Raw genomic sequence first — 24,536 nt, 5'->3', positions numbered from 1 at the left:
ATAGGTGCCATGCTAAGCCCATAGATGGAGTATCTCACTTAACTCCTGGAAACAAGTTCCAACGTAGGCACTGACAGAAAAGGGTGGAAAATAAGGTTGGGGATGTTAAGTCATTTGCACAAATTCATCTTGGGGAGGTGGTGAACTTGCATCTGCCCGATTCTAAAACTTGCTATTGTATCACGCCTCTTGTGTTTTGCTGAGAGGTAAATCGAGAAGCATTGAGCTCCCCTGCAGTGGAATGGGAATCACCCTCTTTGCTCATATCAGCATCTGTCGGGATGAAGCTGATGGGCAGGGGTGGCATTCAATAAAGCTATGAAAAACCATTTCAGTTCCATTCCTTCTAGGCATGTGTTAGGATTGCAAGTCCCTATCCCTTGCACATTAGGTACAGACAAGAAACACGGTATGGCCAAGAGCAGTAACTGGAACCCATAAGGTGTCATTCTCTGGATACCACAATATCCAGCCACCCTCCTGCTGGTGGAGGTCATGCATCCCTGAGTGAGGCCCATGTGGAGGAGAGACTCCACCAACCCTCAGGGTGCAGAAATTGACCCCTGCTTGTTTTGAGTCACAGAGATTTGGGGGATCTGTGTTACTGTAGCATGGTCTAACTCATCCTGATTAATCCAGGAGCCAACCTGATCTCCTTTCTTCCTTTGAGCTGACTTAGGTACAGGAACCAATTTTTTTCTCCCTCCAACAGACAGAAAAACCTATTTGACGACTCCCATGCTCCAAGAACATAAATTTAAATTCTGTCCCTAAGTCCATTTTCTAGAAGCTTCTAGAAATGTCTAAAGGGCAGGGAATAAGCCAGAAGAGCTACTGCCCTAATGGACATGTTCATTTTCTCTCTTCAGACGTATCCTAAGTGTTATTCTTGGGCTCTTCTCTTTCCTTATTATCAGCAAGGTTCCCCGCCACACAAGAGAAAACCTCCACAAACCCCCATTTGAAAAGCTCCTGTTCTCCATCACTGGCTGAACTTCGCCTAGCAAAACCAGAGAGAAAACACTGCGATCATCTCCCTCCACCCCCAGTGGTCAATGATGCTAATCTGACAATCAGAGAATGGCCAATTCCTCTGGCTAATGTGTAATACCAGGAAGAGGCACCATCATTGATTCTAAAGAGACTCATGATTAATACCCGCCATCTATTCAAGAGAGGCCACTACAATGGCGATGATTAGCTTGTGGTGGCCCTGTGAACTTCTGCTTGGCCCCGGATGCTACTCAGCAGCCACGGGAAATAAAAAGATTCTAGTATGAGGGAAGGAAAATATTTTGTCTTCTGGAATAAAGAGCTCACAGATATTAGATCGCTTCCAGAAAAGTCAGAGAGAGGCGCAGTCAGCGAGAACTGGAGGCCTGAGAATTCCTGTCCCTCGAGTCACTGCCATTTTCTATAGTGACTGCTGGAGTTCTAACTTCCCCCCTCCAATTCATTTTTTTCTTTTTTTTTTTGAGATGGAGTTTCACTCTGGTCACCTAAACTGGAGTGCAATGGCGTGATCTCGGCTCACTGCAACCTCCGCCTCCTGGGTTCAAGCAATTCTCCTGCCTCAGCCTCCTGAGTAGCTGGGATTACAGGCACCAGCCACGACGCCCGGCTAATTTTTGTATGTTTAGTAGAGATGCAGTTTCACCACATTGGCCATGCTGGTTTCAAACTCCTGACCTCAGGTGATCCACCCACATTGGCCTCCAAAAGTGCTGGGATTACAGGTGTGAGCCACCGTGCCCAGCTCATTTTTTTATTTACTATTTAAACACTTTATTTTACTATGCAACTATAGTCAACAATATAGCACTATATGCAACATATAGCAAATTGTATATTGTTGCATGCACTACTACATTGTTCACTACAGTACTGCACAGCAGATCTCTATGGTTTCTTTATTGTGCATGCATGATTGAGACGTTACGCCCGTCCATCAGCAACTCCCCATTCTCCTCCCCAATCCCCCAACCCCTGGCAACCACCATTTCACTCTCTAGTTCCAGGATTCTGACTATTTTCGATAGCTGATAGAAGCGGAATAAATACACGTGCTATCTGTCCTTCTGTGACTGGTTTATTTCAGTTAGCATAATGTCCTCAGAGTTCATCCATGTTGCTGCATGTTAGGCTAATATCCATTGTATGTACATGCCACATTTTCTTTATCCAGCCATCCAAGGATGGACGCGACATATCACTTCATGTTCCCCCTAACTCTTCATCTGACTGCCAAGAGGTAAACAGATTTTGGCTTTTCTGTCCTTTCTGTGGAGACCCAAGATCCAGAAAGCCAAACCCAGGATCCCTTCCCTTTACAAAACCAATCTTGGGAGATCTCCAGGCAGACCCATAGAAAACAACCATCGTATGGCCAGCACCAAAGCGGCCCATGATCTGTGTCCTTTGAATCTTCTCGAAAACTCTTCGAAGCAGACAGTATTAGTCCTCCTTAAGGGGAGGAGACTAACACAGAGAGAGGTTAAATGACTTGACCGAGTCCATGCTGCTAGTAATGAAATGACTCAAACTCTCTGTGTCTCTGTTTCCTCATTTAAAACATTGGGATGATAACCCCTTGGTATCCATGGAGATGATAATACTACTCACCTCAGGCCAGGCACGGTGGCTCATGCCTGTAATCCCAGCACTTTGGGAGGCTGAGGTGGTCAGATCATGAGGTCAGGAGATCGAGACCATCCTGGCTAACACTGTGAAACCCCGCCTCTACTAAAAATACAAAAAATCAGCCGGGCGTGGTGGCGGGCGCCTGTAGTCCCAGCTACTCAGGAGGCTGAGGGAGGAGAATTGCTTGAACCCAGGAGGCGAAGACTGTAGTGAGCCGAGATCGTGCCACTGCACTGCAGCCTGGGTGACAGAGCGAGACTCTGTCTCAAAACAAACCAACAAACAGTGCCTCACCTCTTGGGTAATTCAATGAGGAAGAGTGTATGTAAAACTACTAGAACATGTGCACCACACAAAGCCGGAAGAAGAATGAGCAGCAAACCAGACTGGGTATCTCTACTAATTAACACTCTCTCTCCCCTGACAGTCTCCGCCTAGAGGACAGATTGGTTATTATTTCTCAACTGTGATCAACTGGCGTCATCTTCTCTACTCTTAATCAATCCAACTCTCTCACCTTGAGTTGTTTATGCCAATGCAACCCTTTGACTTACTTTATTTTAATGTACTTATTACAATGATTGCACATTCAAATGTTTGCGTGCAAGCTCCAAAACTCTAATTGCTCTGCTGTTGCCTTACCTCTAAGCTGCTGCTAGAATCCATTTTTATTCTGGAGAAATAATTAAATGCAATAACGTCCTCCGTTTCCATTCAACCTTGGGCATGTTTAGAGCCAATTTCAATCAGGTAGAAATATGCTAAACAATATGGCTCCGAGAGGCAGGTTACCTGACCCACGCTGCTATTGCAAAGACACGTGGGTCTGTTTCCATTTTTCCCAGGTTCTCTTGGTTCAGGATGAATCTATACTTAGTCTACTGAATCCCGGCTCCTTGCTCCCATTTCTGAGGGGTGGGGGAGGGTTGTTGTGATTTTTAAACTATCCACTTAGAGATAAACCTTTGCTCTTATTGTTTATGTAGAAAGAGCACCAGGCAGGGATGGGGAAGACCTGGGTACTAGTATTGCATTAGCTGGTGTCCAATTTTCTTATCTGTAAAATGATGTGTCCCGAATGTGTGTTACTAACCATTCTGAGTTAGTCATTAATCAATGTATGCAATGAACAAATTCTACCCCTTCAGCTCATTAAAAAAACAGTCCGATGGACCTTAAGAGACCAGGAACTGAGGAAAAGACGGACGCGCCAAAGGATATCCCGTCTCCTCCCAGCCCTATCCCTCCATCATCGTCTATAGTAGCACACTGAGATTCAGAGGTCTGGATTCAGGAAGAAGTGAGCTTGACTCCTCCCTTTTTCATTTGCTGGGGTTCTTCAAGCTGGGACAGAACATTTCTCCTCTCTTTGCCTCAGTTTCCTCATCCATCCCAAGGAGCCGAAGATGGCACTTGCCTCCCAGGGACTGAATTGATCAAGCATAGAAGATAATGCCTGACATGTGCTAAGTGCTTAAGAAACATGTATGTCTTAGGTTCCGTTCCAAGCCTGTTGCATGCACTGACTCATCTCCATGATGAGCTGATAAAGAAGATGCTATATTTTCTACCCATTTTTCAGATTGGAACATTAAGGTACAAGGAGGTTAAGTGACTAAATCCACACACCTAGGAAACAGAGGAGCCAGGATTTGAGCCCAGGCTGCCTAGGTCCAGAGGTCATGCCTTTCAATACCCCACCTGCCTCTCCACAGCGATTAGGAATAGGGACAGGGCCAAAGGGAAACCCCAGCCAGGTGCACTGCTCAGACATGAGGGCGTCCGTCCCACCCGCTCATCGTGACCAGTTTACGGCTTCCTTTTGTGCCATGTGCACGCACAGCCGGCTGGGTAGTTGTTTGCTGTTGAACTCAGTGTCCGAGGCTTCGTTCCAATCACCAAGGCTACCAAGGCCACTGGGAGGGACAAACGGGGAGAGATCCGCACCTGCTTCCAAAAAGACCTCCGTGCCAGGGTAGGCAAACGGTGGAAGCGCAGCGTGCGTGGCTGTACCAATTAGGACATGCAATTACCCAGGCTGCCAATGCAAATAGACCTAACAGAGGCCCCTTGCCCAGCTCATTTGCATGCACAAAAGGTGGCTGGGCTGGCCAGCACTTAGAAACCCGTGGACGACGCTGGACACGGGCAGGCCCTGCTGTAACAGAACCCTAAGTAAAAAGCCCCTTTGCAATGTAGCATCATGTTAACGGGATGCAAAACACAGGACAGGCTGAGATGGGAAGGAGGGAGACTGATAGGGCTGAGTTGGAATCTGGTCTCTGCTTCTTAACTCTGAGATGGAGGACAAGAGATTTAACCTCTCAGAGCCTCATTTTTCTCACCTACAAAAGAAGGGGGTAAGAAGACCTACTTTGCAAAGGTAAGGCGGGGATTAACTAATATGTCACACACATAGAATGCTATTTAACAAAACAACATTGGGTGAGAGGCTTGAGGTATGTTAAGCACTCAAGTGGCAGCAGGATGATATTTCAAGCTAGCGCCTTGTCACCTGATGAGCAGGTCTGAGTCTTTTTGGAGAGGCAGGGTGTTGAGGCACAGTGGGTTGAAATCTGGACCCCGCCCTTTGCTCACTGTATGGCCCCGGGCACAGTGCCTAACTTTGTCTGCCTCAGTTTCCTTCCCTGTAAAATGGGGACAATAATGCGTACCCAACCTAATCAGGCTGTCATGAGAATCAAAATCAACACATGTAAAAACACTTAGTTTAATATCTAGAACTTAATAAATATTAGGTATAATTTTTTAAAATAGAATTAATGCTTGCGATGGTGATTTAGTAAAGTGGTTCTTAAAGTGTGGTCTGGGAACTGTTGGGGGTCCCTGAGGCCTTCTCAGGGGATCTTTAATGACAAACTATTTTCACCATAATATAAAGACGCTATTTTCCTTTCTTGTTTACTCTCTTATGAGTGTACAGTGGAGCTTTCCAGAGGCTACATAACACGTGATACTGCAACAGAAATCAGAAGCAAATGTGAGAATCTAGCTGTCTTCTATTAAGCCAGGTGTTACAGAGATTTGTGAAAAATGTAAAACGGTGCCTCTCTTCTCCCTAAATGTGTTTTTGTTGGGGAAAATATGCATATTTTTCATAGATATATTTTATATACACAAGTAATAGGTACTATGACTGTTTTTAAGTGAATTAATAAACATTTTAAGAATGCCTTAGTTTAAAAGTTACTGTATAGAAAACATTTGATAGAACCTACCTAAACCAAAGCTCTCTGGGGATCCTCAATAACATTTGAGAGTATTAGGCAATCCTGAGACCAAGTTTGAAAACTGCTGACATAATACATAGGCACAATCAGAAATATCTACTGATTATTAAAATTAAAAGTTTAGGATTCTTACTATGCAGCCATAAAAAAGGATGGGTTCATGTCCTTTGTAGGGACATGGATGCAGCTGGAAACCATCATTGTCAGCAAACTATCGCAAGAACAGAAAACCAAACACCGCGTGTTCTCACTCATAGGCGGGAATTGAACAATGAGATCACCTGGACACAGGAAGGGGAACATCACACACTGGGGCCTGTTGTAGGGTGGGGGAATGGGGGAGGGATAGGATTAGGAGATATACCTAATGTAAATGACGAGTTAATGGGTGCAGCACACCAACATGGCACATGTATACATATGTAACAAACCTGCACGTTGTGCACATGTACCCTAGAACATAAAGCATAATAAAAATAAATAAATACATAAATAAATAAAAAAGAAATCAAAGTAATAAAGGGCACCTACAAATGTTAAGCATAAAAAAAAAGACTTAAAAAATAAATTTTAAAAAAAGTTCAGGATTCTTTTATGTTGGCTGTTTTGCTATATGCCAAGCCTTTAGATTTGTATTTTACTTCCATACACAATACACACACACACACAGAATAGATAGAAATTGAAGTTGAGTGACAAGTACTTTTTTTTTTTTTTTGAGATGGAGTTTTGCTCTTTGTCGCCCAGGCTGGAGTGCAGTGGCACAATCTTGGCTCACTGCAACCTTTGCCTCCCGGGTTCAAGCCATTCTCCTGTCTCAGCTTTCCAAGTAGCTAGGATTACAGGTGCCTACCATGATGTCCAACTAATTTTTGTATTTTTAGTATAGACAGGGTTTCACCATGTTGGCCAGGCTGGTCTCAAACTCCTGACCTCAGGTGATCCACTCACCTTGGCCTCCCAAAGTGCTGGGATTACAGGCGTGAGCCACTGTGCCCGGCCAATAAATATTTTTATATAGAGAGAGGAACCCAGGCCACTCAAGTCCTGAATCACCCTCAGGGAGGAAGAATGACCTGCTGTCAAGAGTGGGTCCTTGATCAAACTATAGCCAGCCTCCTCTGCCCCCTTTTTCTTTTCTTTTCTTTTTTTTTTTTTTTTTTGAGACGGAGTCTCGCTCTGTCGCCCAGGCTGGAGGGCAGTGACCAGATCTCAGCTCACTGCAAGCTCCGCCTCCCGGGTTTACGCCATTCTCCTGCCTCAGCCTCCCGAGTAGCTGGGACTACAGGCGCCCGCCACTGCGCCCGGCTAGTTTTTTGTACTTTTTAGTAGAGACAGGGTTTCACCATGTTAGCCAGGATGGTCTCGCTCTCCTGACCTCATGATCCGCCCGTCTCAGCCTCCCAAAGTGCACCCAGCCCCTCTGCCCCCTTTTTCTACTGGGCCTCAACCTTTACCTATAAAGATTTGAGTGAAACACTAACATCGTTTTTCTTTTTCTATTTATTTTTGAGACAGGGTCTCATTTTGTTCCCCTGGCTGGAGTACAGTGATGTGATCACGGCTCACTGCAGCCTCAACCTCCTGAGCCCAAGCGATCCTCCTGCCTCAGCCTCCCGAGTAGCTGGGACTACACAGGCTTTCACCACTATACCCAGCTTTTTAATTTTTTGTAGAGACAGGACCTTGCTATGTTGCCCAGGCTGGTCTCAAACTCCTGGGCTCAGGCAATCCTTGGCTTCCTAAAGTGCTGAGATTACAAGTGTGAGCTACCAAGCCTGGCCTGAAACACTAACATAGTTTCTAACAGCTCAAGGCCCCATCCCTGGGATGACCCCAGCTCCTGCTTAAAGGGACTGCTTTAGAAAACACAAGGCTGCCAAAATAATTTACTGTTTGTTCCAGCTAACACCTCTAGACAGGGCATCATCTCCCAGCCTCTATAAGAGAGCAGGAGCCAAATTTCATAAACAGCAGTTAGCAAACCCATTTGGGTCTCACATAGACCAACCCTCCCTTCCTGCGTTTGGTAATTCTTCACTTCCCTGACTCCACTGAGCTCATCTCCCTTCCCTCCCTCCTTCTCCTATTATTATTATTAATTAATTAATTAATTAATTTATTTATTTATTTATTTTTTTGAGATGGAGTCTCCCTCTGTTGCCCAGATGGAGTGCAATGGCACGATCTCTGCTCACTGCAACGTCCGTCTCCCAGGTTCAGGCAATTCTCCTGCCTCAGCCTTCTGAGTAGCTGGGATTACAGGCATGCGCCACAACGCCCAGTTAATTTTTTTCTTTTCTTTTTTTGTATTTTTAGTAGAGATGGGGTTTCACCATATTGGTGAGGCTGGTCTCAAACTCCCAACTTCGTGATCCGCCTGCCTTGGCCTCCCAAAGTGCTGGGATTACATGCGTGAGCCACCGCGCTCTGCCTCCTTCTCTTTTTAAAACACCCAGTGACCTCTGAACAAATCCAAGTTGAGTTCCGTTCCATGCTGGACACTTTTTCTATTGCAACAGGCATTACTGATTAAATCTGCCCGTACCGCTTTCATAGGGTCTGGCTTTGTTTATGTCTGACGCGGCCCAAGGCTACCTAGCCTGGACCTCAAGCCTGCAAGGCTAAGTCCCTGGGGTAAAAACCGAAGTGCCCAGCAAAGCATGCTCAGAGCCGAGCCCCTGCCTTAACCCACTCCCTCTTCCCAACCCCACCACGGAGACATGACAGTGGCAGTCACGGCGCTCAGAGCACCCAAGGTACTGCGGGCAGGTGGCAGGAAAAGATCTGAACTGGCATCTTCTGGCTCTTTCCCTATCAGCATAAGAGACAGCTGTGTGGTACAGAGATACACAGCAGAGGGCGAAATAACGGCAGAGGAGAAAAAGAAGAAAAGGAAGGAAATGCGGGAGAAAATGGACCGAGAAGAAGAAACAAACATCAGCTACTGTTGACTATGTGCTGATTACCTACCAGGCACAGAGCTAAGCCCTTGGTTTGGCATCGCTATTCATTCCTCAAAACTATCTCAAAAAGTAGGTCGGGGTCAACCAAACACCCTACCACCTGTCTTTGTCAATAAAGTTATTCTAGAACACAGCCTTGCCCATTCGTGCACACATTGAAGGCTGGTGCCTTTGTGCTGGGGTGGCAGAGTTGAGCAGCTATGACAGAGACTGCATGCCCAGAAAAGCCAACATCTGGCTCGCCGCAGAAAAAGTGAGTGTCCCTTCCAATGGGGCCACTGAGGCTGAGCCAGGCTTGCCCACGGTCACTCGGTGGGTAAGACGCAGGGTTAGAAGTGACTCGCAGGAGTCAGACTCCGGAGACAACATGAGGTTGCAAAGTCAGACCCAAGGACAGGGGGACAGAGAGCAGAGCCTTCCAGAAATGACAGCAACCATGTCTGCTTGGGAACAAAATGCCTTGCACACAGAAGGGCTTTTCTGTGGGGAGAGGCCTCCTAACTGTTTTAAAAGTGTCCCGAAGGCTGGCCTCTTCTCCGTTACTATTTGAACACGGTTTGCCTCTAATTAATTACAGCATTCCATTCCATTATTCCACAGTTATGGCCACAATATCCAAAGATACAGAGAGAAAGAAGGGGTGTGGTACAGAGACACAGAGAGACAGACAGAGAGAGACACAGAGAAAGAGACACAGAAAGACACAGAGACACACAAAGACAGAGAGACAGAGAGAAACACAGAGAGACAGAGACGCAGAGAGACAGAGAGACAGAGAGAGAGATACACAGAGAGGGAGAGACATACAGAGAGACACACAGAGAATGTGAACCACCCAGTCTTGCTTCGATAATAAAGCCTCTACATACCTCTCAGGCAGGGTTTCTCAAGGACAGCGCTGTTGACATTTGGGGCCGGATAACTCTTCGTTTTAGGGGCTGTCTGGTGCATTGTGCGGTGTCTAGCAGCATCTGTGACCTTTACCCACTAGACCCCAGTAACGTGCCCTTGTTACAATCAAAAATGTCCCCTGGAGTAGGGGTGGGGCAAAATCACCTTCCCACCCCGACCCCTGCTAAGAACCAGGGCTCAAGGACCCATGCTGGCCGATCTCAGCTGCTCAAATCCTGTTCCCATTCAGAAACAGCTTTTCTCTGATTTTCAAACATGTATCCAGTCAGAGCAGTCAGAATAGGAGGGAAGCTACTATGAAGAGAGCTGGCTGGAGAAAGGGCCAGAGTTAACCAGTGAAGGGTGTCCCAGAGCGGAGAGAGGGAGGAGGCTGGCAGGGGTGACCAGGTAGAAGTGGCAGCTGCATGGGGAAAGCGGGAGAAGTTAGGGTCCCCACTAGGGAAGGGTGACATAGAAGAGGAGGGACACATTCATTTGGGCAGTGGATAGTCCTTGAGTTGATGGCATGTTTTTTACTTTTTGTTTTTGTTTGTTTTTATCATTTTTTTTGAGACAGAGTCTCACTTTGTCACCCAGGCTGGAGTGCAGTGGCACGATCTTGGCTCACGGCAACCTCAGCCTCCCAGGTTCAACAAATCCTCTCGCCTCAGCCTCTCAAGTAGCTGGGATTACAGGCGCACATCACCATGCCCAGCTAATTTTTTGTATTTTTAGTAGAGACACGGTTTCACCATGTTGGCCAGGCTGGTCTCGAACTCCTGACCTCAAGTGATCTGCCTGCCTTGGCCTCCCAAAGTGTTGAGATTATAGGCGTTGAGCCACTGTGCCCAGTCATGTCTCTTAATTTAAGCCAGAAGGCACAACTGGGACCCATGGCTCCTTCAGACACACAGATGTCTGGTTCGCTCTGCAGACTGTTTTCAATTGTTTAACTTCATCTCGGCCCATATTTCAAAATCTAGAGATTTCATCTAAAACTTTGGATTTCTGCCCTTTCTGGAAACGTCAGGGACCTGACAACACTGAGTTTAGATTTCCATGTATGACAGTCGTCTTGAGGCTAAGTAGTGGCCCCATGGTCTCCAGAAGGGGCATGCGCTCTGTGGACCACCACAGCCCCCATCCGGCCTGCCCAGTGTCCCCTTAGCCATCTGGCATGATTGAATGCAGTGACACTGCTTCCCACCAATGACAGGCTCTTCCAGCAGGCCTTCTACCTCCTAAGTTTGCCTTGGAGATCTCAGAACCCCAACAAATCCTTGTATTCCAGAGTGTTTGATGGAGTTGGCACTGTCCCTAATGAGGTGTTCTGGAAGTGTGTGGTGGCATTTCCGGTTACCATAACGATTGGGGGATGCTCTTGGCAGTAAGTGGGTGGAAGAACATCAGAAACCCAGCAGGACAGGGGAACACGCACGGCTGGACAATGAAGAACTGTCCTGCATCCTGCATGACTTCTGAACGTCCCCAGATGTCCTGTGCGTAAACAACTCATTTATAATTATCCAGGCCAGGAGCCTAGCTTAGATTTACATATGACACAACATTATTATGAATGGTTTTAACGCAGCCAAATTTTCTAGGAAAGTAACTACTGTTTCACTCAAGAAGAGATTTTATATCACTGAGTTTGACCACAGTTTCAGAAAATTACATCATCAAAGGCCACACAAGCTGTGGCTGTGAGTCACCAACACACACATCCATTCCCCACCTGCATTTGTAACTACTGAGTTCTCACTGACTTAACATGCAGTGGCTGACCTCTTGATGTATCCTCCAGCCTCTTGCAACCAAAGTGTGGACCATCGGCCAGCAACATCTGCATCACCTGGGAACGTGTTAGACGTGCAGGATCTCAGGCCCCAGCCTGGACCACAGGAATCAGGGTCTGGATGTTAACAGCATCCCCAAGCAATTCGTCTGCACATCAAAATTTGAAAAGTACACCAGGCGCGGTGGCTCATGCCTGTAATCTCAGCACTTTGGGAGGCCGAGGTGGGTGGATCATTGGAGTTCAGCGGTTCGAGGCCAGCCTGGCTAACATGGTGAAACCCTGTCTCCACTGAAAATACAAAAATTAGCCAGTTGTAGTGGTGGGTGCCTGTAATCCCACCTACTCGGGAGACTGAGGCAGAAGAATCACTTGAACCCAGGAGGCAGAGGTTGTAGTGAGCCAAGATCAGCCACTGTACTCCGGGCTGGGCAACAGAGTGAGAATGTGTCTCAAAAAAAAAAAAAAAAGAAAAAAAATTGAGAAGTGCTAATGTTGTTGCACCCATCATTCATTCATTCATTCATTTTGGAGACAGGGTCTTGCTCTGTCATCCAGGCTGGAGTGCAGTGGCATGATCTCGGGTCACTGCAACCTCTGCCCCCCAGATTCAAGTGATTCTCCTCCCTCAGCCTCCCAAGTAGCTGGAATTACAAGTGTGCGTCACCACGCCTGGCTAAATTTTATATTTTTAGTAGACACAGCGTTTCAGCATGTTGGCCAGGCTGGTTTCGAACTCCTGACCTCAAGTGATCCACCTGCCTTAGCCTCCCAAAGTGCTGGGATTACAGGCATCATCATTTAAATAATAAAACATATTATCTGTTTATAAACTGCTGTCATATATTTCTTCTTACTATTTTAGCAGTCTATTGATCTCTTTTAGAGTTGTGGGTGTTTAAGTAGGTTAGAATAAGTCTGGATTTCATTTCCGGACGTGTGAAAGGATTTTAAAAGATCTATGACATTGAGCAGGGCTGGGTCTGCTAGGGTTAAAATCACAGGTTGATTCATTCCACAAACGTTATTTGGGTGTCCACTCCCTGACAGGGCAGCGGAAAAGGATATAGGAAGGGGAACTCAAGTACGCTTCCGGCCGTTGGTGCAATTCTGAGACAAGAGAGGAAAGTGAGTATGTATGTAAGTTATTTTAATACAGGACCAAAAGGGAGTGTAGGGATGGGTGCGCTCAGGGTTTGAGTTTCATCAAGGATGTGGAGCCTCACATGGTCTGGGGTCCAAGGAGAGTAGAGAAACTTCACAGAGAAAGCAGTTTTCCCACCCCATCTCGAGAAGAAAGGAGCAAGACAGACAAAGGAAAAAAGGGCTTTCCAGGCAAGGGCAAAGCATGTGCAAAGGTGTGGTGAGAGGAGCAGCCCAACTCCTTTTATAACAACAATGATCCCAGTTAACACTTACTGAACATTTATTCTAACGACTGAGCTACATACTTTATATAGATTATCTTTAAAACTCCCAGAGCAGGGCCGGGCACGGTGGCTCATCATCTGTAATCCCAGTACTTTGGGAAGCTGTGGCGGGGGAGTTATTTGAGCCCAGGAGTTCAAGAGCAGCCTGGCTAACACGATGAAACCCTGTCTCTACTGAAAATACAAAAATTAGCTGGGCGTGGTAGTGTGCGCCTGTAATCCCAGCTACTCAGGAGGTTGAGGGAGGAGAAATGCTTGGACCCAGGAGGGGGGGGGTTGCAGTGAGCCGAGATTGGGCCACTGCACTCCAGCCTGAGCAACAGAGGGAGACTCTATCTCAAAAATAAACAAACACATAAACAGAAAACCCCAGAGCGACTCTATTGGATAGCTGCAATTAGTATCCACATTTTACAGGTGAGAGTATGGAGGCACAGAGAGGTTAAGTAACTTGCCTCAAATCACACAGCGTGGTTGTAAAACTTACGTTCTTACTCCTGTGGGCTGTTAACAGCTACCCTTGGCTCAGTACCCCACAGGTTTCCAAAGTCCCCCCTAGGAGGCAACACTGCTTTCACCAAAGGCCCTGGAAGAAAGCAATCACTAACTGAGCTGATCTTTGACCTGGGGTGGGGACAGGAGGAGTTGGGAAGTAGAGAGTTATCTGAAAAGCCTGGGCTCCTGGTGTAAAGTCCTCTTGCCTAGCTGCCTGTGATTCATTCTCCACCTCTGTTATTTCAGATTCATTTCTAGGTTGGTACCACACACCTGACTCCTGAAAGCTCCAAACCACAATATTCTATTTGTCCCCTGGTTTTATTTCCCTATACACCTTCTCTGTCTCTCTTGATTCAACTCCCAGGAAGCCCTCTTGTCCTAACCATCATCCTGCCTCCCCAACATTCTCCAATCCAGGTCCTCTGAGATGGGGCACTTAAGGAGACAAATGGGTCTCCTGCTGATGAAAGACATCCCGTTTTCAAACTCATCCTTTGCCTGTGTGGGCCCCATCCCCCCACACATGCCCTGCCACAAGTGGGTAATGAATGGCTCACTTGTAAGCTCATTACCGCAGGGCCTCTAAAGAAATGGAAATGCACACGGAGCCAGAGACATAAATAAGGAGAGGCGCCTGTAAATAAATAAATATAGACGCATATACACACACACAAACCCAATTAATTTCTATCATCTGAAAGCCGGAGCCATTTGGGGTGGGGAGAGTGTGCAAGAAATAGGCTCCTAATATTGCCATCCATGTGATTTCAGAACTGAGCTTCCCCAGCAGCTGCTAATAAATTATTTTTACTATGCAGAGGTACAAATGAATATGCTGCTGTCACCCCCTAAATCTCCTTTATGAGCATGTGTTTGCCTTGGCCCAACCTACTGGGGACAGGGGCTTCCGAGCAAGTTTTTATTGGCCGAGTTCCTGAAGGAGGCTGCCATCTTGAAGGTCTGCTCTCTGTAAGCTGCGGGCACCCCACTGGCACTTCCTGTTTATGTCTGAGGTTGGCATGGCCTGCAGGACATCTACTGTGTATTGGAAGGCCACAGGAATCAAAGTGACAGCAGTGCCTACGCCCAAGCTTTTAGAAAATGATTTCTGCATCCTGGACTGAGAGCTGCTGTTGACAAGATGGAACGGACCCCTCTTGGCCATGTACTTCAATGGGCCCTGACATTTTCTACCAAGGTTTCGGGGTGGATATGCAAAAACCTCATCACTACCAACTTCTGTGTGCACGGTCATCATCTAGAAGGAAACTCTGGTCACCCCCTTTGGAGACAATGTATCCAACGTCCAGTTTTCCAACTGTTCAGAGCAAGAAGGCGGCCATGGAAATCATGGTGATCACGATATGCTAACCAGGACATGCTGGGCACGGTCCAATGAGGTTGTTACAAATGCGTGCTCTGGAGTCACTCTTGAGGATTTGCAATCCAGCTCTACCACTTCCCAGCTATGTGATATGACCCAGGGAAAGTTCGTTACCCTCTCTGAGTCTTGCTTTCCTCCTACGTAAAATATCTATAATATCGAAACCTCGTAGGGCTAAAAAGATATGTTGACTTAACCAGTGCAAAGACACAGGTCAGAATAGTTAACAGTTAATAAAAGGTAGTGGTTACCCACATCATTTCACGCAAAGTCTTTCAACGACCTTTCATACATTCATTCACAGATAACACCTGAGGTGCCGGGGACATGTCTGTGAATAAGACAGGCAGATACCTGCTCCCATAGAGCTTCCATTTTAATAGAATAAGACAGACAACCATCCTATCCACAACTCAATAAACAGATCCTATCACAATGTTGGGCATGTTATCTATTTTTATAATTTCAACTTTTATTTTAGATTCTGGGGATACCTGTGCAGGTTAGTTGCATGTGTGTATTGTGTGATGCTGAAGTATGGGGTATGACTGACCACATCACCCAGGTAGTGAGCGTAGTACCCAATGGTTAGTTTTCTAACCCTCGTCCCGCTCTAGAAGTTCTCAGCGTCTACTATCACCATCTTTCTGTTTTTTTGTTTTTCCAGACAAAGTCTCTGTCATCCAGGCTGGAGTGCAGTGGCGCAATCTCTGATCACTGCAACCTCTGCCTCCCGGGTTCAAGAGATTCTCCTGCCTCAGCCCCCTGAGTGGCTCGGATTACAGGCGTGCACCACCACAACCAGCTAATTTTTGTATTTTTAGTAGAGACGGGGTTTCACCATGTTGGCCAGGCTGGTCTCGAATTCCTGACCTCAGGTGATCCACCTCCCTCGGCCTCCCAAAGTGTTGGGATTACAGGCGTGAGTCACCGGGTTCGACCTACTGTTGTCATCTTTATGTTCATGTGTACTCAATGTTTAGATCCCACTTCCAAGTGAGAACATGTGGTATGTAGTCTTCTGTTCCTGCGTTAATTTGCTTAGGATAATGGCCTCCAGCTGCAAAAGACCTGATTTTGTTCTTTTGTATTACCCACTGTTCCCAGATGTGGGAACTTAGGCTCACAGCAGTTATCTCAGCAGGTTTATCAGCCAGGGCTGTCCCACCCAGGAAAGTTTTGCAAGTGAGAAGAGCAACCAGCAAGAGCTGCCTGGCTAATAGGTGAAAACTTTGTTTCCTCCTCCTCCTGCCCCTCCTGCCATGTTCGAGAGCGCGAGACGCCTCCCTGAGAACATGTGGCATCCAGGTCGGGTAGACAGTTTGCTACTGGAGAAGTTCCTTATTCAAGGGGCTGAACAGTGGCACCTTTTCTGGTATGAGCAGCCAGTCATGCCCAGACTTCTGAAGTCTGGCTGGATTCAGACACCGAACTCCCTTTAGTCCTCAAAGGAGGACTGAACGGTGCAACACCCAGCACAAGGTGGTTCCGAGAGACCCGGTGGACCACTGTTGTTCAGGCCACTAGATGGCTCTTTCTGTGAACTTTGCAGAGAGCACGCTGGCAGCTGCACCTAGATACTGAAGTCAGGCTGCTTCTCTTTGGACAGACAGAACACATCTCCAAGAAGTTCTTCTTCACAGCCGCAGGCGATCACTACCTCTTCCTTTAAGCGGGTGTTCCCATTAAGGCTTTTCACTTCAGAGGAGTTTGATGAGGCGAGACTGGGACTTCCACACTGTCTACTAAATCAAAGTCACTGCCATCATGCAACTTTCTGCTAACTTTCCCAGGGGAAAAGCGGAGCTTCATGGAGCTCCACTCCATCATCTGTTGGCTTCAAATCATCCCATCAGAGACAAGCTCCGTCTGAGAGCACCTACTGTTTACCTAAGATTTTGCAGGATTCTCTTGTTTCATCCTCCCATTTATCTTTGGTGGAGATATTATCTGACGAGATAGAAAAGTAGACTGTGGCACAGAGATGGGGGCTACATGACTCAGGCAAAGTCGCCCAGGAAGCAAGGGGCAAGGCTGGGATCCATCCCAGGTCTGTCTGATTCTGAAGCTTGTACTCTTCACTTTACAGCCTCTTCTACGCACAGGGAACATCCTTCTGAGCTCTGCAAGTGTCCAAACTTAGAACGGGCAACCAAGGCTGACTGTGAACATTTCCTTCCTGGCTGGGCTTTAGGAAGAGAAGCGAAATTTGCCTATTACCTCTACACACCGGCTGAGACCAGGAGAATCCTGGGTGACACCAGGCACTTAAGGATTTCATGATACGGTCTCTCCCTTCCTAATGCACCTTTCAGCATTGCTACTGGGACAGCATATCCTGGGCTTTTTAAAATTTAATCCTCTTCACAGCCCTCTCGAGAGGCAGCATGGCCCCGTGATCAGGAGCATGAATGCTAAAGCCAGGCTACCTGGGTCCCCAACTTAGCTGTGCCATTTTGAACCTGTGTGACCTTGGGCAGGTTTCCTAGCTGTCACCAGCGCATGGGGTTGAAATGAGAATTAAGTCAATGTTGGGAAAACACTTAGGACAAGGCCTGGAACACAAATTGTAGCTGTCACTAGTATTATCATTAATAGCAATATGTCCTTTTTCAACATATGAGTAAACAGAGGCTCGGAGAGGTGAAGACACGTCCTCAAGGTCACACAGATCAGGGATTTAAGCCACAGCACCTGACCTGGGGGCCAAGCTCGTATTCCCTCTCCATCACAGCCCCTTCAAGTCCCAGGCTGGAAACGAGCTGCCCTTCTTAGGAGTGAAACACCCAGAAAATTGACAATTTATCTTCAGCAAGTGTGGCATTCTGGATACACTGTGGGCTAACTCTTGGTGCAGAGAATGGGTTGAGGGGTCAGCTTCTTCAGCACCTGGCTTCATCCATCTCTGGGTCACTGATGGCTTCCAGCAAGACGACCAAAGAAGACCATGAGAGTCAGGCTAGGCCTCCTCCTCTGCATATTAATTATGGCCAAGGCAAAATGTGGCCACGCCAGCAGTTATGAGACAATAGGACAGTCAGGCAGAAGGTACCCTGGGCACCCCGCCCTCGGCCCAGCACAATCTTCCATGGCATTGCTGAGGACCTCAGCAAGATGCAGACCTTGAGGGATGTCAGCCTGTCTCCTCCTCTGGGTCTGTCCTCTTTCTGTGCCTCTGTTCATCCCTCTCCCCTCTCTCAACCACCTCTCCATCACTTTGCAATCAACATCCTGCCCACGGCCAGGGGTATCTAAAAAGTTATCCAGGCTAGGCATGGTGGCTCATGCCTGTAATCCCAGCACTTTGGGAGGCCTAGGCGGACAGATGACTTGAGGTCAGGGGTTCGAGACCAGCCTGGACAACATGGTGAAACCTCGTCTTTACTAAAACTACAAAAATTAGCAGGGCATGGTGGCAGCACCTGTAATTCCAGCTACTCAGGAGACTGAGGTGGGTGAATCGCTTGAACCCAGGAGGCAGAGGTTGCAGTGAGCCGAGATCACGCCACTGCACTCCAGCCTGGGTGACAGAGCAACACTCTGTCTCAAAAACATAAATAAATAAAAAGCTATTCATCTTCTGAAGAATGGAGGTGTTCATATTTTGTCTTTATTATTTTCTGAAACGTACTTCATTATTTTTCTAACATAAATATGTACCAGATATAAAAAATTCCAATACAATCTCGATTTATGAAATAATTCAAAATGTACTAAAATTGTACAGAAAAATAATACAATGCCCTTCCACGTACCAATTTTGTTATGTTTTATTCAATTATTTAAAGAAATTACTTTGTAGAGACAACTGGGAAGTTCCTCCCAGCTTTCAACCACTCTCTCTCAACCCAGAGGCTACTTCTATCCTTCACATTCATGTGTTTATATTTTTAGTTAATACATATGTGTCCACATACAATGTATAGTGTTGTTTTGTGTATTTATAAGTTTGAAAAAAAAGGGCACCGTGCTGTAAATATCTCCTTTGCATTTGCTTGTGTCATTCAATATTAGCATTTCTGCCTCCATCTCTCTTCTTTTATTTTCTCTGCTTCTCAATTCTTCTTCCCTCAGGTAACATGATGCAGAAAGAATGACAACATTTAGTTCACCAATTCTCAGCCTTGCCTTTCCATTGGACTAATCTGTGAGCCTTAACAAAATGCAGATGCCCAGGTGCCCACATGGGAGATACTGGTTTAGTGGGTTGGGGCTGGAGCCTGGGAATCAGGATTTCTAAAAGTTCCCAGGCAGTGAGGGGTAAGCACCTGGATTTGGCCCCTCTTCCAGCTTTGGGTACCTGCTGTGAATCAAGGTCACTCCTGCTCAGAGGCCAGGTGAAGGAAGCATCTGCTAGGCTGGCCTGCAGCGTCCAGGGGAGCAGCAGCAGGACAGGTACCAGAGCTGGAGGCAGGCGTCGGAGCGCCAGTGCCTGGTCACACCCAGCGTTGTGACTCTGCTTGGCTCCATGCAGTGTCCAGGGGAGCTGCGGAAGGACAGGTACCAGAGCTGGAGACAGGCGTCGGAGTCCCAGTGCCTGGTCACGCCCGGGGTTGTGACTCTGTTTGGCTCCATGGCATTCTGCGGACCCTGCTCCCCACATCTGTAAACTGAGTGTGCTGGATGAGGGCAGTACTTCCTAACACTTCCTCCCTTCACTGGGTAATTTTACTTGGCTCACATTTAAACATAAACATTTATGTTGTTTTTTTAAAAAAAATGATGATTGTGATTCCTAAAATTCAAACAGAAGGAAACAGGAACAATGCTATTCAACCCCGGCTAGACCAAGTTGTCTGGCTAAAGCTCTGACCCCAGAGAGCCCTTTCTCTGTTGCACAGGGAAATGTGTAAGTGCTGGCGAGGTGTGAAGGACACATCAGCGCCGTGCTGAGGCTTTCTCATTGGTTTAATCCAAGAGATTGCAGGAGCATTGGAAAGGCAGTCATTTCGTCCCTGGATGATTCAAAGTTATTTAATGTCCATAGAAGCCCCACAAATCATCTTGGGTGCCACCGTGGGTCACAGACACTTCTTGGAAACACATGGAAAATTCACATGGAACTGGTCAATCCCTCTGGGCCCTTATCACACGGATGCTGTAGAGTTCTACAGGTCTATGGGCCATACCTGAGATTCCACTACAGGAGAATGAAACTCCCCTCCCTCCTCTCTCAGTCTCCTAGAATGCGGATGGATGAAGAGATCCAGGCTGAGCTACATTTCCCCTCACCCAGCCTCAATCTGGCTATCTTCCCGGCCAGAGCTCTCCACGCAACTCCACTTTCTACCTCCCAATAATGACGGTAGTACTACGTGCAGCACTTACTGTATGCTAGGAACTGTTCTAAGCACCCTGCATGGTGCTTAGATCCTTTTAAACTTCATGGCAGCCCTAGGAGGCAAACACAGTCAGGACTCCTATTTCTCAAATGAAGAAACTGAGGCACATGGAGTAAAATGCCTTACTGAAAACCCTCACCCCAGTCCTCCACTCCCCCACCCCCTGGCCAGTAAGTAGCCACCAACAACTGTACTACAGCGCCCTTTCGAATGGCGGGGGGCTGACAGCTGTCTATTTGCTCTAAAGACGTGGCTGCTTCAGGGAGCAAGTGAGCAGGGGGAGAAAGAGGGAAAACATTTTTAGAAATTATTTCCGACAGGTGACCAGATACTAAAATAACAACATTTGGTTTGCCTTGCTAGCTGGAGGCAAAAATCGGCTCAGGTGGGAGGGTGAGGCCGCAGGCTAAACGCAGACAAGGCTGGCTTGCCTTGAGTCGGCCCAGTTCTAGGAAGGGCACCGGCATTTCCACCATTAATTGATGCACTGGGAACCCCCAGCTTGGGTTTCTTTAAGGAGGGCTACGGTGGAGGAGGAGCTGGGTCTTCCATGGTGTAAATGTGAAAATGAGAACCTCCCAGGGGCTGCAAGACCAGGTCGTATATGGAGTCCAATGAGCTATTTTAGGGACAAAGTGTAAAATTGTGGAAAATAGTTATAACATAGAATGGGCTGTGTGTATGAATATTTTTATTGAAAGCAAGAATATTTACTGCATACTAACTATGTGCCGCTGTTGTAAGGGATTAACATCATTACATTATTTCATCCTTCCAAGAATCCTTAGATAAAGCTACTACTGCTAACCCTATTTTACAGACAATGAAACTGACACACAGGAATGTCACCCACTTCAAGTCACACAGCTAGTAAGCAGCTCGTTCGGAGCATAAAGTCCAGGGCTCATCACCTTCCAACTTCACGTATTGCATGCATAGCCCCCCATTTCCGGAGCGCCTAAGAAATTCCCAGTCATCCAGCACGAGTGGATGGAAATGAAGGCACATCCCATCCTCGCTTGGAAGGAAGAAGGAGCTAGCCCTGGAAAACTGACAGGCTGGCACGTCTGGAGGCAAAGCCGAGCCAACGGGAGCAGATGGAGCCCAGGCAGCAGATGTTAACACAGTTTCCTTTTTCCATATGCTTTTCTGTTTAGCTGTAATAAGTGAATTGTTCTTTAATATCTGTCAGGAGCTCAAACTCTGAAGGCCGGGGGCAGTCACAGTCACTCAGAAAGACACGAAGGGAAGCTGGCCGGCCGTCTCTTCACATCTCAGAGGAAGGGTACAGAATGTTAAGAAAGATGCCAGACACAGCAAAGTCCAGGTGTTTGTGTACACACACGCATACACGGATGTGCACACACAGGCACGCACATGCACGCTCCTTGCCTGCCATGACAGTCAGATTCTCAACTTACATTCTAGGGTCTTTGAAATCCCACCTCAGCGTCCTTCCCACTCAGCAGTAACAACTAAGTGGAAATTTCAGATTTTGCTTTTGAAACGACAACAATGAAAGATCCAACTTGAAATGTATAAAGGGCTCAAACAGCTTTGCTCCTCAGGACTTCCAATGCAACCACAACTCATTTCCTTACTGAAGGGCAGCAGGGCAACGGCAGAACCCTGTCTTCTGTCTTAGGGTACTTCACGTGTCTTGGGACATCTGGACCCATACTGTCATCACATAGGGGCGGGGTGTGATGGTGACGTCTGTGAACAGTATTTCTTCAATGATATTTCCATGTGACAGCCATGAACTATGACTCTCATAGTCTCACCAACTTCACCTTCTTTCTAAGGATCCAGCTGTGATCCTGTTATCCGCACTGCCACTGTACACCCCCCGAGTCAGAGAATCAACACCAAGGGGAGGTCCCCTGGTCCTCACAGTTCCAGCTCAACATAGAGCAGAGGTTGAGTTCTGAGCTAAACCTCAGCATTATCCCTTAAAAGCCACGTGACCTTGGGCAAGTTACTTCTGACATCTCTAAGCCTCGATTTCTTCATCTATTAAACGGGAAGAAATAGCACCTTCCTCCCTCAACAGTCCTGTTGCGAAGATCAAATGTTAAGAAATGCAGGTGAAGTATTCGGCACAGCAACCGGTACATAGCAAGCACTTACTGAGGAGCAGCTACCATTTTTTAAAATTACTTCTGTTTCTCATTCATTCATCTGTCCCACCAATACTGGAGCACCTTCTAGGTAACCTACGTTGTGCTAGGTGCTGAGTAGCGAACAAAACAGATTCAGCTCCTGCCCTAATGGAACTTACATTCTACAGGGGGAGAGACAACAGAGAAATAATAGTTGTCCAATATGATATGACCTGGGGATGAGTACTTTAAAGAAAGACAAGACAGGAGAGAGCAGGGGATGGCGTTTCAGATGGGGTCAGGTAGGACCTCTCTGAGGAGGTAGCATTTGGCTGGCCCAAAGGTAAGATGGAGCTTCTCCAAGAACAACCCGGGCAAAAGGTACCAGGCAGCAGGAATGGTAAAAGCAAAACTCTCACAGCTGGGGATAGTGCTGCGCACCTGTAGTCCCAGCTACTTGAGAGGCTGAGGCAGGGGGATCGCTTGAGCCCAGAAGTTCAAGGCTGCAGTGAGCTACGGCTGTACCACAGCCTAGGTGACAGAGTGAGACTCTGTCTCTAAAAAATAAAAATTTAAAAATTTAAAAAGCAAAGCTCTCAAGGCAGAAATGAGCTAGGACCAGTCTGGCAGCAGGAAAAGGAAGGTGGGGCTGTGATATGGAGAATATATTCATACAGCACAGGAAAGCAAGATGGGGCTGCACCTGGGTCCACAGAGAGGAGAGAAGTCCCTATCTCATTCTAAGTGCACTGGGGAGCCGCTGGGGGCTTAAGCAGCAGAGCACGCCAGATCTGACTGATGGATTGTGGAAGAGCCCACTCACCCATTGTTCACAGACACACAGAGAGAAAGCAGGAGTGGAAACAAAGGTGGATACAGCCCTGGCCAAGTCCCAACTGAGATCAGAATGCATTGCCTAGGTGCTGCTCCAGCCTCTTCTCTCTGGGGGATTGTCCGGGAGGGACTAGGGAAAACACACAAGTGATGGGAATTTACTTAGCAGTCTCTGGCTGCAAGCTTGGGTGACTAGAATCACCCAGGACCCCATGATAGCGATGATCTCACACCAGCAAATGGCTTGAAATCAGAATTCAAACGAGTCTGGCATGCCCGGATAAAGCGTGTAATTTAAAGCATCCCAGAAGCCCTGGGAACTTGCGCTAGACGCTTCTCGATCTGCTCTCAGGGGATCTCCAGCATTATTCTGGAGAGATCAGGTAGCAGAATTAACGACTGGCATTTCCCACCTGATCTGCGGCTTTGATCCTTCCTGCCCTGTGACTGTCTCAGAACCAAAGGTTGTGGGACAATGGGCACTGCGCCTGTGCCCAGACCAAGAGTCAGCATTTAGCCCCGGCTGCAAATTTCACCCTCACGCCCGGAGGCCCTGCTTTCTGCTGGGGTCTCAGCCAGGAATGCCAGGCCCCTCACCCCTCACCCAGGCTTGCATTCAATAACCCCTGCCTGTGTCTCCCTCACCAGACTTTCTCCTCCTCCTCTAGGCCTACAGAACCCTGTTGCCAGCTCCACTACAGAATTTGCCACCTGAATTGCTTGTTAACACGGGTAGAGTCCCCTAAAAATGTGTCCTTCTGAGGAGCAGAACTTATTCAAGCTTATAACCCCCAAGGGTCTAGCCCCAAACCTGGCACATGTCTCTCTGTGTGTGTGTGTGTGTGTGTGTGTGTGTGTGTGTGTGTGTGTGTGTGAGAGAGAGAGAGAGAGAGACAGAGAGTATGTTATGCTAGTACCAACATAAACAGCAGCTAACACAATATGGGTCTGGGCCCATGTGCCTCTCTGCTAATCACTAACTTTCATGATCTTCTCTGACCCTCACAATAAACCTGTCATAGAGGATCTATTATTACTCCAAAGATACTTAAGCTCAAAAAGGCTAGGACATTTGCCCGAGGTCCCGGCACTAGTAATTGGTAGGACTGGAATTTGAACCAGACTCATGTAAGCCCATAAATCAAGATCCTTCTCCATCACACTTACTTGAAGGAGTAAACGGAGACTGAGCAATAGGTAGGAAGAGTGGGTGGGAAGCTGGGGAGGGAGGTATGGAATAAATCATCATGGAAGGGGATGGCAGATGGACATTAGAGAAATTAACACATCCAAGGATGTCCTCAGGGTTTTGGTCAAACATGGAAATGACTGACTCACCAATATACAGGCCACTCTCCTTGTCATCCCAAACCATTCACCTTCAAGTATCCATGGATCTGCAC

At 47.2% G+C, this 24,536-nt stretch overlaps 1 protein-coding gene and 1 long non-coding RNA gene across 2 annotated transcripts in view; one reads left to right on the top strand and one right to left on the bottom strand.

Moving 5' to 3' along the window:
* The window catches only part of LOC105464267 (xylosyltransferase 1), a 368,404-nt gene that overhangs the window by 157,094 nt on the left and 186,774 nt on the right, over window positions 1-24,536 (bottom strand). The gene's annotated exons all lie outside the window — the stretch shown is intronic.
* LOC105464265 (uncharacterized) lies at window positions 11,108-14,427 on the top strand. The gene is made up of 3 exons (XR_976752.3): window positions 11,108-11,247; window positions 12,594-12,671; window positions 14,290-14,427. It is a non-coding gene; the product is annotated as an uncharacterized lncRNA (long non-coding RNA).

Source organism: Macaca nemestrina, chromosome 18 (assembly GCF_043159975.1).
Source record: "Macaca nemestrina isolate mMacNem1 chromosome 18, mMacNem.hap1, whole genome shotgun sequence".
In the NCBI taxonomy this organism is placed as follows: Eukaryota; Metazoa; Chordata; class Mammalia; order Primates; family Cercopithecidae; genus Macaca; species Macaca nemestrina.
The sequence above is the reverse complement of the archived record's forward strand: the minus strand, read 5'-3'. Positions and strand labels throughout refer to the sequence as shown.